Here is a 13,089-nt window from a genome sequence, read left to right as displayed (position 1 = left end):
AATGTTGCCAAGTTTCTCTAAGAGGGCACCTGTGTCTACAAAAACGGCATCACAAACAGGGGGAAAATATTACTGAAGCTTTCCTCCATCACTACATCCATGCCAAGGAAGGAGCCCTCCCAGCAGGGGGGAAAAAGGCAGCCTTGGTCAACATTTATGTTACAGAAGTATAAATTGAAGCATAAGAACTGTGGCTGGGCCACACAAATTTAATCCAGCTATCAGTGGAGGAACCAACTTGAAAAACAAACAAACCAAAACTGGCCCTGATCCTGTACCTTTAACAGTAGCCTGACATGCAGAAATTTAGTAAGTGAAGCTTTTCCCATCACTTCATCTCCCTTCTAGAAAAAGCATCATCTGTGAAATGAGAAATCTTTATTCATAATCAAAGATCAACTAAAAGGTTTAAGAGCAAAAACATTCAGAATCAACTGGATCATGACTGAGTCATCTGTTGTCATGTTTTCACTGCTGCCACACAAAACCTAGCTACCACACTAGTTATAAATAAATAGACATGGCCTAGAGACAGGGCCTTTTCGGTTGTGGCTTTGGAACACCCTCCCTGAAGAGCTTCACCATGTTCCCTTCTTCAGAGTTTTTAAAAAACAACTTAAAACATACCTTTTTAAGGAGGCTTTTTAATGCTCCATTTTTTGTTATATCTAGTGGGTTCTTTAGCTTTTTATAACTTTCAGTTTTTAGCTTTTAAAAATAATTTTTAATTTGAATCTAATAATGACTGTTTTTTTTAAACTTTTAACTTGTTTGTTCAACTTGGTTAATTTTATTACTTTTATTGTGTCTTCTATCTATTTTATTGTTGCAAGCCGCCCTGAGCAGTAGTGTGTGCAGGAGAGGCGGGGTATAAAGATTTCCAATCAATCAATCAATCAATCAATCAATGTTGGTTTGTATCAAAAAGGTGATATAAAACCCATCCAATCTACCCAGATATCTCAACAATGGGGTGTGTGTTATATACTTAACAAGAATGTCCTCCTAAGAGGGGCAATATAACAAAACGTGCTGTATTGTTTCAATCTCCTCCAACCCACACAGAAAAGTTTGCTAAAGAACTCCTTTGGCAACCTGTGAAAAGTGAGTGTTGTTAAATAATTCACAGTTTCCCAGACAAAATTTACAGACCAGACCTATATATTCTGCAATATTCTATTAACTTCATTTTGATATTCAATATCATTCTGCCTCTGAAGAAATACTTGTTTAGCCCGATTGTAGAGAAGTAACGATGCTCTATTGAAAAGCCATATGAAAGCAACTTCTTTGCAATTTCAGACTTCCAATTGGACAAGTGCTCATCTGACAGGATTAGCGAAACTAATCCTGTAAGGGAAAACTGAACCTTGAGCCAATAGCTGATTTTATACCTCCAAGCCCTCACCTCAGTTTTGTGCATCCCAGTCCCTAACCTGAGTACTGCAGTAGACACGCATCTAGGGGCAGAGAGGATGGTCCTTAAGAATTTAGTGTTAACTGTCTTTATGGCATCCTGATTAATAGATTCTCACTTGTGCCCTGTATAGAATTTGGGCCAGGGTATTAGCCTCAAAGAGCTTTAAAGCAGCTGGAATTATTTCTCCTCCTTTCGTGAAAATATACCTCTTAATGGCCATTGAAGATTTTAGTGCCATTTGCATAACATGCTCAATATGGTTCTTCAAAATCCCCCTGGAATGGAAAACTACTCCCAGATATTTAAAATTAGGAACCTGGTCAACTCTGTTTCCCTCAACTATCCATTTTTGCACTCTTTTCGCAAATACCATGATTTTCAATTTTTGGAAGTTGATAACCAATCTGTTCTCTTTACAGTATTGGATTATAGATCTCACAACTCTTTTAAGACTGATTGGAGTACACAAAATGACTGCCGCATCCTGTCGGACTGCTGTTAAAAGGCACAAGAGCAGTAATCAAGGTGGCAACCCTCGCCAACTCTAACATACTTCTCTGCTGACTTCATAATCCAAATATGAATGTTCGCATTTGATAAAGGAAAATTATAATGTTTCTCTTAACAGCAGAAATTTGGCCTGTCTTGCGAAAAGCTGTAATGGGGTTCGAGAGGGCAGGAGCTAGCTAAGCTTGCCGTGCAACACTGGGCTTCAGCTCTGTTGCAGTCACAAATGCCGGTTTCCTTTCTTTTGCTTTTTTTGCCATAAGCTGCCAGCAGGAGTCTTGGAAATACCAACTGTAATTAAAAACTGGATTTCCAAATACGCTGTTTTGTAGCAAGAAGCATCTCTTGCTGGGTGGATCCTTGCCTACTGGATTCTAGCCAGACAGATGCAAGCAGTCAGCTTGAAAGCATCAGAGGAAATGTTGCATTCACTGGGCCCTGTTTCTTGTGTTTTCGATGCCTTCCCACTTCTTCTACTCAGCACTTTCCTACTCTGTCTGGTTATTAGAAAAGGTGGATGCAAGGCGATGATGCACACATTCAGAAGTCTAGAGGCGCTAGATTTCCTCTTAAACTAGCTCTGGTTTTATCCCGACTCTAGCATTGTCAATTTTACAGGGTTGCCAGCTAGAGACTTTTATAGAGGACATGCAATTATTTTTGCATTAGGAGGAATAGAGACTGTTTTGGGGATCAAACAACTTTTTTTGTATGTGTTGTGGTGTCCAAATTTCTGGGCAGCAGCTGGAACATTTTGTTCACTCAGAACACTTTGCTCTCATGAGCAGCTTCTCTTCCTCTGTCTCCTTCCCCTTCCTACTGACCATCCATCCAATGGGGAAGCCAGAGTGGAGGTTTGGCTTTCGTGGCAGGTTGCAGAACCATGTGATGTAGGTGCATGGATAGGTGGGCCCGGAAGGGGCAGCTTGCCTGTGGTGGCGGCAGTGAGAAGTTAGCCATTAGCTAACTAGCTTTACTCAATCAGCAGCTACCCCTGCTGAGTAAAAAGGCACCTTTTAAAGTGATGAATCTCTTCCATTTATCATGGGGAGAGCAACTGGCCCTATCCAACCCCAGCACAGCATTCCTTCAGTGGCTGATGCTGGTGTTACATTGCATTTATTTTTAGATTGTGAGCCTTTTGGGGACAGGGGGGCATCAATCTTATTTTTTTTAAAATTTGAAAACCACTGTGAAACCTTCTGTTGAAAAGCTGCATATAAATGTTTGTAGTTGTAGAGAACAGTGAGCGAGTGTGAGGCCGTGCATATACCTCTGTGCCGGCATGCAAAGAGGCTGGCTTGTCAGCTAGCTGGCTGCCCTGCCTCCAGCCAAGAGGTGAAGTCGCTGGCCTGGTTGGAGAGAGCAGCCTGGGTGACCCATAGGAGAGCAGGACAGAGGACTGGGTGTGCGGTAAACCTAACCAGGAGATGAATGTATGGTGAAGAAGCAGGGGCCTTGAGAGCTCTGCATCTAGACAGCAGACTGAACAGACATACAGCTTGCCTGGTCATCACCTTCACGGTGGTGAGCTGTATTTATTCTCAAATTATGCATTTTAAATCAAAATCGCATATATAATACCAATAAACATATGCAAATTTTATGCAAAGTGGAGACTTTAAAAAAAGAGAAAAGCGTCCTCTATTTCCACTTATTTGGTGCTGTATAGCAACAATTTTCACCATTTAGACCTGGCAACCCTAGTTTTGAACCTGGTACAGACCGTCCAGCCATTTTCTACATCTGTAAGGTGTGAAACCACTTAGGACATTGATAGGAATAATTAATTTTTTGGGCACTGTCTCCTTGTGCACAATCCAGCCTCCAGACTTCCTTCCCCCTCCTTTCTCTTGCATTTAAGACTCCTGCCAGAGAGCTGTGCACAACCCAGTCAAGTTACCAACATCTGTGTGGAACCTGAACTCTATAGTCAAGGTTCAACAGCCTGCACAGACAAAGGGCTCGTTGTGATCACACTAAAATTAAAGAGAGCTAATCACATCATTTTATTTACTTCATCAAATATGGAGTTATAAATAGGTAACTAATTTGTTATTAAAGTCACCTTAAGTGGCGCAGCAGGGAAATGTTTGACTAACAAGCAGAAGGTTGCCGATTTGAATCCCCACTGGTACTATATGGGGCAGCAGCGATATAGGAAGATGCTGAAAGGCATCATCTCATACTACATGGGAGGAGGCAATGGTAAACCCTTCCTGTATTCTACCAAAGACAACCACAGGGCTCTGTGGGCGCCAGGAGTTGAAATTGACTTGACGGCACACTTTACTTTACCTTTAATTTGTTATTACAGTATAGGTTATTTTACTTATCCATTCTGTCAAAATGGGGGATACATAATCTGTGATCCATCCCATGGAACTACCTTAGACTGAGTCAGACCACCCAGTATTGTCTAGTCTGCCGAGCAGCAGCTCTTCAACATCTCCGTAAGAGATCTCTTCCAGTCCTGAGGTCTAAAATCCTTTCCCAGGGAACTGAGCCTTGTACCCTTCTGCATGCAAAGCAGGGGCTCTACCACTGAGCTACAGGGCCGCCCATTATTCATGCTGAATTTCCTTATTTCCCTTGTAATTGTCTGCCTTATGAAAAATAACTCATGACAATTATAAATATGAGCAAACTCTTTGTAGGAAATTGCCTTCATACAGACGGAGCTCCTAAACTACAAACAATAGCTAAAAGTGATGAATGGCTGGCAACACAATTAGACTCTTGTCCTCTAGGTTTCATTCTTCACACCCGTAGTGGCTCCAATATAGAGCCCCAGCCATGCAGTACTGGGGTACTCCATGTACATGCAGGACCAGGGGTATCCCCCTCCCCGCTCCCTGTTTTTCCAGTCGTTCTCTGCATTGTTAATACCAACTATAATGACTGTGCTGGAGTTAATTACTTTTACTGCTATTCCACTAGAGGTGATTAAAGGATTTTGTTGCAGAGATGCTTATGCTATTTCCTTGCAACATATTCCAAGAAACTCACTATCCCAGAATGCCTTGCAATCAGCTCTACTAGATGGCATCCACAGACAAGGTTTCCTGTAGCACAAGAGGAACCTGGTTTGTGTGTGTCTAGTTATTATTATTCCTTTGGCAAATATTATAATATTGATAATGAGATTCATCCAAAGCTGAAAAATACAGTAGGCAGTAGTCATCACAAGGGTTGCAAAGTGATTGGAAACAAATCTAGCCTGCCTTTCTCCTTTGTCTTTAACAGCAGCTTGATTGGCAGAAAGCAGGAGGAGGAGCTTTTTATGATATGGAACTAATATGTTATCAGATCAAGCCATTGTTAAAGGGGCATCTACAGAGATATGTTCAAGGTCCGCAAGCCTAGTAAATATCACCACTAGGATTTTGCTGGGTTATACAGTCATGCATACAGGGTTAATAACAGGATGAGCACAAGACAGTATTGCAACCTAAATAAAGGCACTATTTAAGGAGTGCAGGGGTTATATCAGTCCTTCACCCACACGTTCAGTCTTCTGGACCACATGTGGTCATTCCTCAAAATCTTCATTTCTTCTCAGTTCATTGGTTCTATACATAGAGTGACTAAAGGTAAAGTGTGCCGTCAAGTCAGTTTCGACTCCTGGCACCCACAGAGCCCTGTGGTTGTCTTTGGTAGAATACAGGAGGGGTTTACCATTGCCTCCTCCCGCGCAGTATGAGATGATGCCTTTCAGCATCTTCCTATATTGCTGCCGCCTGATATAGTACCAGCAGGGATTGGAACCAGCAACCTTCTGCTTGTTAGTCAAGCATTCCCCCGCTGCGCCACTTAAGGTGACTATATAGAGTAACTACTGTGCATTTATTCATATTTTAGCATTTACTGGTCAACCAATGACACTAATCAATGTGTCATAAGTTTTAAAAATTATTAAAACTTTCATGCAATCAAACTTTATATTTATTTATTTATTTAAAATATTTATACCCCGCCCCTCCAGTACACTACTGCTCGGTGCAGCTCACAATAATAAAATAGATACACTATATAATAAAAGTCATCAAATTAACCAAATTAAGCTAACAAGTTAAAAGTCAGGTTAAAAACCACAATCAGTATTAAGTTTCAAATTAAACGTTACTTTAAAAGCTAAGAATTGAGCATTATAAAAACTAAAAATTAAAGAACCTACCTGATATAACCAAAGATGGAGCATTAAAAAGCCTCTTTAAAAAGATGTGTTTTAATTTTTTTTTAAACACTGAGGGAGGGAGCATGGCGAAGCTCTTCAAGGAGGATGTCCCAAAGCCAAGGGTCCACAACTGAAAAGACCCTGTCTCTAGTCCCTGCCAACTAGATCTCTGTTAGTGGCGGGGTCATGAGCAGGGCCTGAGACAATGAGCAGAGGACCCTGGCAGGTGCTAACTGGGCAAAGAGGCACCTTTTACCGTGGTGATTCTCTTTATTTAGCAGGGGGAGAGTAACTGGCCCTATCCACTCCCAGAACAGCGCCTCCAGTGACTGTTGCTGGTGTCTATCTTATGTTTCTTTTAGACTGTGAGCCCTTTGGGGACAGGGAGCCATCTTATTTGTTTGTGAACCTTTCTTTGTAAACCGCCCTGAGCCATTTTTGGAAGGGCGGTATAGAAATTGAATTATTATTATTATTATTATTATTATTATTATTATTATTATTAAATGCGGTCCAACAGTTACCCCAGCCCCAAACCATGTAGAGCTTTAAAGGTCAAGACCAGCACCTTGAATCTAGCCCACAAGTGGACCAGTAACCAATGAAGCTGTCGCAGGATGGGTGCGACACTCATGAAATGACTTGTAACCACAAGTATCCTTGCAGCAGCATTCTGGACCAGCTGAAGCTTCCAAACAGTCTTCAAGGGCAGCCCCACGTAGAGCGCATTGCAGTGTCCAATCTGGATGTTACCAACACATGAGTGACTGAGGTCAGATCCGACTTCTCCAAGCTGGCGTACCAGCCGTAGTTGGTAAAAGGCGCTTCTGCACACCACCGCCACCTGTGCCTCCAAGGACATCGTGTCCAGAAGCACCCCCAAGCTGAGGACTTTGTCTTTCAGAAGGAGTGTGACCCCATCCAAGACCAGATTTACCTCATTACTCGGATGATCAGTTCTACCAACCCAGAGCACTTCCGTCTTATCTGGATTAAATTTCAATTTGTTTGTCACCATCCAGACCAGAACAGCCTCCAAGCATCCACTGCCTCCCTGGTGTCTGCTGTCTTAAAAGATAGGTAGAGCTGGGTGTCATCAGCATATTGATGGCACCACAGCCCACACCCCCGGATTACCTCTCCCAGGGGTTTCACGTAAATGTTAAACAGCATGGGGGACAGAATAGATCCCTGTGGCACCCTAGAGGCCAAATGGTGGAGCTGGTATCCCCCGGCACCACCTTCTGAGTATGACCCTCCTGGTTGGAGCAGAGCCATCATATAACCGTGTCCCCAAGTCCCAACCCAGAGAGACGTCCCAGAAGGATAGTCGATGATCTCAGAAGCCACTGAGAGGTCCAGGAGAATCAACAGAGTCACACTCCCTCTGTCTATCTCCTGCCATAGGTTATCCACCATCAGGATGACCAAGGCAGTTTCAGTCCCATATCCAGGTTTGAAGCCAGACTGGAAAGGATCTAAGTAATCAGATTCATCCAGGACTGCTTGGAGCTGAGATGCCACAATGTTCTCCAACACTTTGCCCAAGAAGGGGAGGTTTGAAACTGGTTGAAAGTTATTTAAGTCATTTGGGTCCAATGAGGGCTTTTTAAGGAGGGGCCTAATGACTGCCTCCTTCAGGCGAGGGGGGACCACCCCTGCTCTAGAGAGGCATTCACCACCCCTGCCACCCATGGACCCAATCCCTCCCTAGAAGCCTTCACCAACCATGAAGGGCAAGGGTTGAGGACACATGTGGTAGGCCTCAACCTTCCAAGCAGCCTGTCTACCTTCTCAGGCAACACAGTCTGAAAACCATCCAGTAACAAGACCAGATGGTGCATCGGCAACATCCAGTTCCGGCGCCGCAAAAATCTTAGCATCCAAGTCAAAACAGATATGAGCAATTTTATCTTCAAAATGTAACACAAATTGGTCACAGCAGGCTTGCAAGGGTTCTGTTAGATGGTCTTTGGGGTCCTCACCTAGGAGGCCCTGAACCACTTGAAAAAGCTCCACTGGACAACACTGAGCTGATGCGATGGTGACAGAAAAGTAGGATTTCTTTGCCGCCATCACCACCATAGAGTAGGCCTTAATATGGGCTGTAGCCTGTGTTTGGTCACATTCATTCTGAGTTTTCTGCCAACGATGCTCAAGCCATCTACCAGCCTGCTTTATTGTCCACAACTCACCTGTATATCAGGGAGTCGCTTGGGCTTGGCGGGTCGGGAGAGAACGCCTAGGTGCAACCGTGTCAATTGCCTGACCCATCTCCTCATGCCGAAGGGAGACCAGGGCATCAACAGGACCATCCACTCTCTCAGCAGGAAACTCCCCCAGAGCCATCAGGAATCCAGTGGGATCCATAAGCCTCCGAGAGCAAACTATCCTAACTGGTCCCCCACCCCTGCAGAGGTGTACTGGATCCACCCTCAGTTCAATCTTTTAAAAGTTTTATAGCACACATTTTTAAACATTATTTTAAAAACAAACATGCCACTGAAATTGTGTGTTCAGGTGAACTGACCTTCCCATACATACTTAGCCATGGCACACCCACTAATGTATATGTAGCAGGATGTGCCTTATATTTCTTTTTAGATTAAATGCCTTGTGGGGACAGGGAACTATCTTATTCATTATCTATCTATCTGTGTAAACATTATCTATCTAATCTGTATAAACTATCTGTGTAAGCTTTGAGAACTTTTGTTAAAAAATGGTATATAAATATTCACACTACTACTACTACTACTACTTCTACAAGAAGGAGAAGATTCCTCAAAGTGGGGAGAGTCAACAGCAATTCTTCATTTAGCTTATAGAGAAAGATTGGTTAGTGCTAAGAGGCTTCTATTGGCAGTAGCAAGAGAGAGAAAACATAGAAAGCTGCCTTATACTGAATCACACCATTAGTCCACCTAGCTCAGTATTGTTTACACGGATGGCAGTGGCTCCCCAGAATCTTTCCTAGCCCTACCTGGAGATACCAGGTTTTGAAACGGAGACCTTCTGCCTGCAAAGCAGATGCTCCACCACTGAGCTATAGCCCCATCAGAGAGAGAGAGAGAGAGAATAAATACTAAATGATCCTTAATAAAGCCTCCTTTAGTTAGTAGAACAGTTAGTAATAGCATTAAGAGTGCTATTGCTATGAACAATCAAGTTAGTTTATGAACTAGATATGCATGCCAAAAAGTACAAGTCCCTGTATTTTAAGAGTCACCTTTGACCTGCATTAGTAACATTGCCATTTGTTTTTATGAAATATAAAAAAGTAACCACAACACACACACTCTTAAAACAATGTTAGGGGTAATTATGCATATAGCAGAGTATTTCAGGAGCTAATTCGCTCCCATCACGGCAGAAGTTAACAAGGTCTCAGGGAACAACAGCTTGTAAATGATAAGCATGGAGAGTCATGTAAGCTTAAACTAATCTACTTTATTCAGAAGTACATGATGATAGGGAAAGACCTATATCTAACTTCTGGCTACATGGCGCTCAGAGAGAGACCTATAGAAGCATGGTGCTCAGAGACAGAGAGCTAGAAGCATTCTGGGAAGAAGGAGGAGGAAGTCACTCCCAGGAAGTTCCTGAGTACATTCTATCCATAGAGGCATCATAGAGGCAGAGATAAACAGGAAAGAGAAGACAGATAGATAGAACTATCTATCTCTACCCCCAATGCCCCTAGTGGTCATGAGGGGCAATTTTACTTGTGCAAAAGGTTGGTGCTATCTGAAACTGGATTTCCAACAAGAACACATTGATTTGGGGGCCCGAAGGTTATACATTAATCTTCAATATGGCCTTTAAACCAATCTAGAGAATCTACTCCCCTGAATTCTACTCCCCTTTACAAATCTTTATTGTTACAGTCATTCGACCAGCAAACTACTCCCCTTTACTGAAATCTCTCCACCCCTTATCTGAAAGGTTGCCGCTGAACCTGATGGCGGTGGTGAGTCAGATGGATAAAATGATAATTCTGTAAGCCCGTTCTCTAGACCCAAAGCTGGGTAGAAGGAGTGTCCACCAGCCAGGCTCCAAGCCCAGTGCACACTCCCAGGAACTGCTCATGTGCTGGCCAACACTGAGGTAGGAGGAGGGGGAAGTGATCGTGTGCTAGCTGTGATTTGGTAGGATGGTGCAAGATGTACTTTTCCTCCACCCTCGCTAGAATACTGGGTAAACTAGTATTGGTCACTGCCACTGCTCTATCCAGTTCATAGCTAGCATACTATCTCCTCCCCGTCCCCCCTCGACTTTTGCCAACACACAACCAGGTTTCAGAAGCATGCACAGGGTTTGGAGCCTAGCTGGATACTCCCCCTACCCAGTTTTTGGTTGTGAGAACAGGCCCTATGTCAATTGCCCTGGCCTGTTCCTTGGAGGAAGTGGGAGATATAGATGGCATGGGGCCCTGCCAAAGTAGGTGGTAGAACTCCCACCACCCCACTGACAAAATATGTGTTGAGTTTTCCCTTGGAAGAGGGGATGGGAGAAAGGAGGTGACGATGGAACTACTACGAATACAATGGATATTTATATACCGCTTTTCAATAAAGTTCCCAAAGCAGTTTACACAGATATAACAAATAAATAAAATAATGCCCTAGTTGCCTTTGTGGTATAGCCGCTTGTTACCAGAAATCACCAACACTTCAAATTGTGTAACAGGAAGCAAGCCAGACTTTGCAAACAAGAAACACAAATTCTGAAACCAAGATGTACGTGTGTGTGTGTGTCTCTGTGTGTGTTGCTTATCAGTGCTATTATAAGCCTAGTAACTGACATATTCTGAATTTCCTTGATATTTCAGGCACTGCATGTTTTTATCTTCAGTACACAACTGGGGTAAAGCTGGACCTGACAGGAATGGACAAGAGTTGTGGATGTATTGCTGCACGGCAGAGGCAGGGAAGGGGGACTGGGCACTGAGAATAAAAGAAGGACGTGAGCCAGAGACTGCTGCTGCTACTGCTACTATGACTAAGCCAGCTCTCCGATGCACACAGTGCTTCAAGAGTCTTGAACGAAAAGTGGCTACTGGGTCCTAGCACCTGCCACATTCTCCTAATCCTCAGTGTGGAGAAACTGAGAAGACATTAGAGGAATACAAAGAGAAACCTGGTACTTGCTCAGGGTTCAGAGTGATGGCTATGGAAAGCATCAAGTTCTTGAGGGTAATATAACATGACACACTTGCATATATACACCCCACCCCCCACCATCCTCCCTACCCAGGCATTGGCCTGATAAGAGGAAGAGCCTTTTATATTCTTGCTGAGAATTTGCAAGTATTTTTAGTCCCATAATCAATAATTCATTGGGAATATGGAATCAACCACCTGAGAAGGGGTGGGGGGTGGGGTCCCACAGTCTCTTAAATCCATGATGTGTCTGTTTTAATTTATCCTGAAGCACATTTGTAGGCACCACTTGGTCCCCACCATGGTGATAAGATTTCTCTGCATCAGAAATAACACATCAGAAATTCCTGCCTCTATGTAACTCCACAGTTGGTCAAGGCTACCTCTGTCTTATGGGAAGCATATCAAAAACCAAGGATCGCAGTTGCACTAGTGCCTCCGTTCTTATGAAAGTCATATGAGCAGCACTCAAGACTCCCGAGAAGGCACATCCTCTACCACAGGATGGGTACAACTTTGGGTCCGCAGATGTTATTGGACTACGAGTCCCTTCATCCCCACCTACAAGACCATCAGCCATTGTGGCTGGGGATGATGGGAGTGACAGACCAGCAACACCTGATGACCGAAGGCTGAGAACCCCTGCTCTAACCCCCAAATCTTTTCCTAGTAACCGAAAGTAGCCCAGGTGCGTGCGCGTGCAGGTTGCACTCACTCACATGCACGTCGGGCAAGTGCAAAATGTGCATGTGTCGACATGTGCGCACAGGCTATTTCCGATCCAAGGGGAGGACAGGGTGGCAGGGAGGTACGCTGCCACCTCGCCGGACTGGTTTTACAGAGAACACTCGTGGGGGAAACATGGTGTGTGTGTGTGGGGGGGGGGTAAGTGCACCCTCCCCCACCCTTAAAGTTATCCCCCCCCTTCAAAACGGCCAAACTGCTGGGTGTTTGAACCTGTTCAGAGGCCTGTAAAAGGGCCTTTGAACAGGTTCATGCACATCCCTAGCCCGTCTAGCTCAGTCTTGTCTACAGTGGCCGGCGGCAGTTGTCCAGGCTTTCAAGCAAGAGTCTTTCCAAGCCCTACCTGGAGATGCCAGCCATTTAAACTGGGACTTTCTGCATGCAAACAGATGCTCTACCACTGAGCTCCAACCCCATCCCCTAATATCTTACAGTAGACAGAACTCATATGTAGACGGGCCTTCTCTGTTGCTGCCCCAAGGCTTTGGAATGCGCTCCCTAGTGAAATGAGAGCCTCCTCATCTCTGACTCTTTTAAAAAAGTCTTTAAAGATGCATCTGTTCACCCAGGCTTTTAACTGATGCTGCTTTGATTGTTTTTAATGTTTTAGAATATTGTTTTACAAATTTTAAATGGTTGTGTTTTAAATTTTTTGGTTTTTTTAAAAAACTAATGTTCTACTTTTATTTTTATCTTGTTGTAAACCACCCAGAGACGTAAGTTTTGGGTGGTATAAAAATATGTTAAATAAATAAATAAGCAAACAGATAAATAAATAAATTAATTAAATAGTCACCCATCCAAATGCAAATGAAGGCTAATCCTGCTTAGCAAAGGGAACAATTCTTACTTGCTACTGCAAAAACAGCTCTCCTCCCTGAAGAGGTGCTATTCTTCAGGCTCTTGTTGTCATTGCTCAGTGAAGCTGGGAATATCCTTTGGAACATGTTCAGGAATACTCTTTTTCTAGGGCTAGGCCCAAGCATTCAAAATCGGTTCTGGAAGACTGACTCCTGGAGACCCTTGGCACAAATTAATATTGGTTCAGTGCCTTAGATGAGCTGATTCAAGACAGAAAA

General features: G+C 43.6%; 1 protein-coding gene across 2 annotated transcripts in view; it reads right to left on the bottom strand.

Moving 5' to 3' along the window:
• Positions 1-13,089, bottom strand: part of GRIN2C (glutamate ionotropic receptor NMDA type subunit 2C) — a 123,595-nt gene that overhangs the window by 90,252 nt on the left and 20,254 nt on the right. Inside the window, exon 1 of one of the 2 annotated variants that reach the window (XM_053291084.1) lies at positions 12,861-13,015. The exons of the other annotated variant lie outside the window; for it this stretch is intronic. The gene's annotated coding sequence lies outside the window, so the exon portion shown is untranslated. Of the gene's footprint in view, positions 1-12,860; positions 13,016-13,089 lie in introns of those variants that run through there. 2 annotated transcript variants of the gene reach the window in all.

This window comes from Hemicordylus capensis, chromosome 2, assembly GCF_027244095.1.
Source record: "Hemicordylus capensis ecotype Gifberg chromosome 2, rHemCap1.1.pri, whole genome shotgun sequence".
Classification (NCBI taxonomy): domain Eukaryota; kingdom Metazoa; phylum Chordata; class Lepidosauria; order Squamata; family Cordylidae; genus Hemicordylus; species Hemicordylus capensis.
This window is presented reverse-complemented; position numbering and strand designations above follow the sequence as displayed.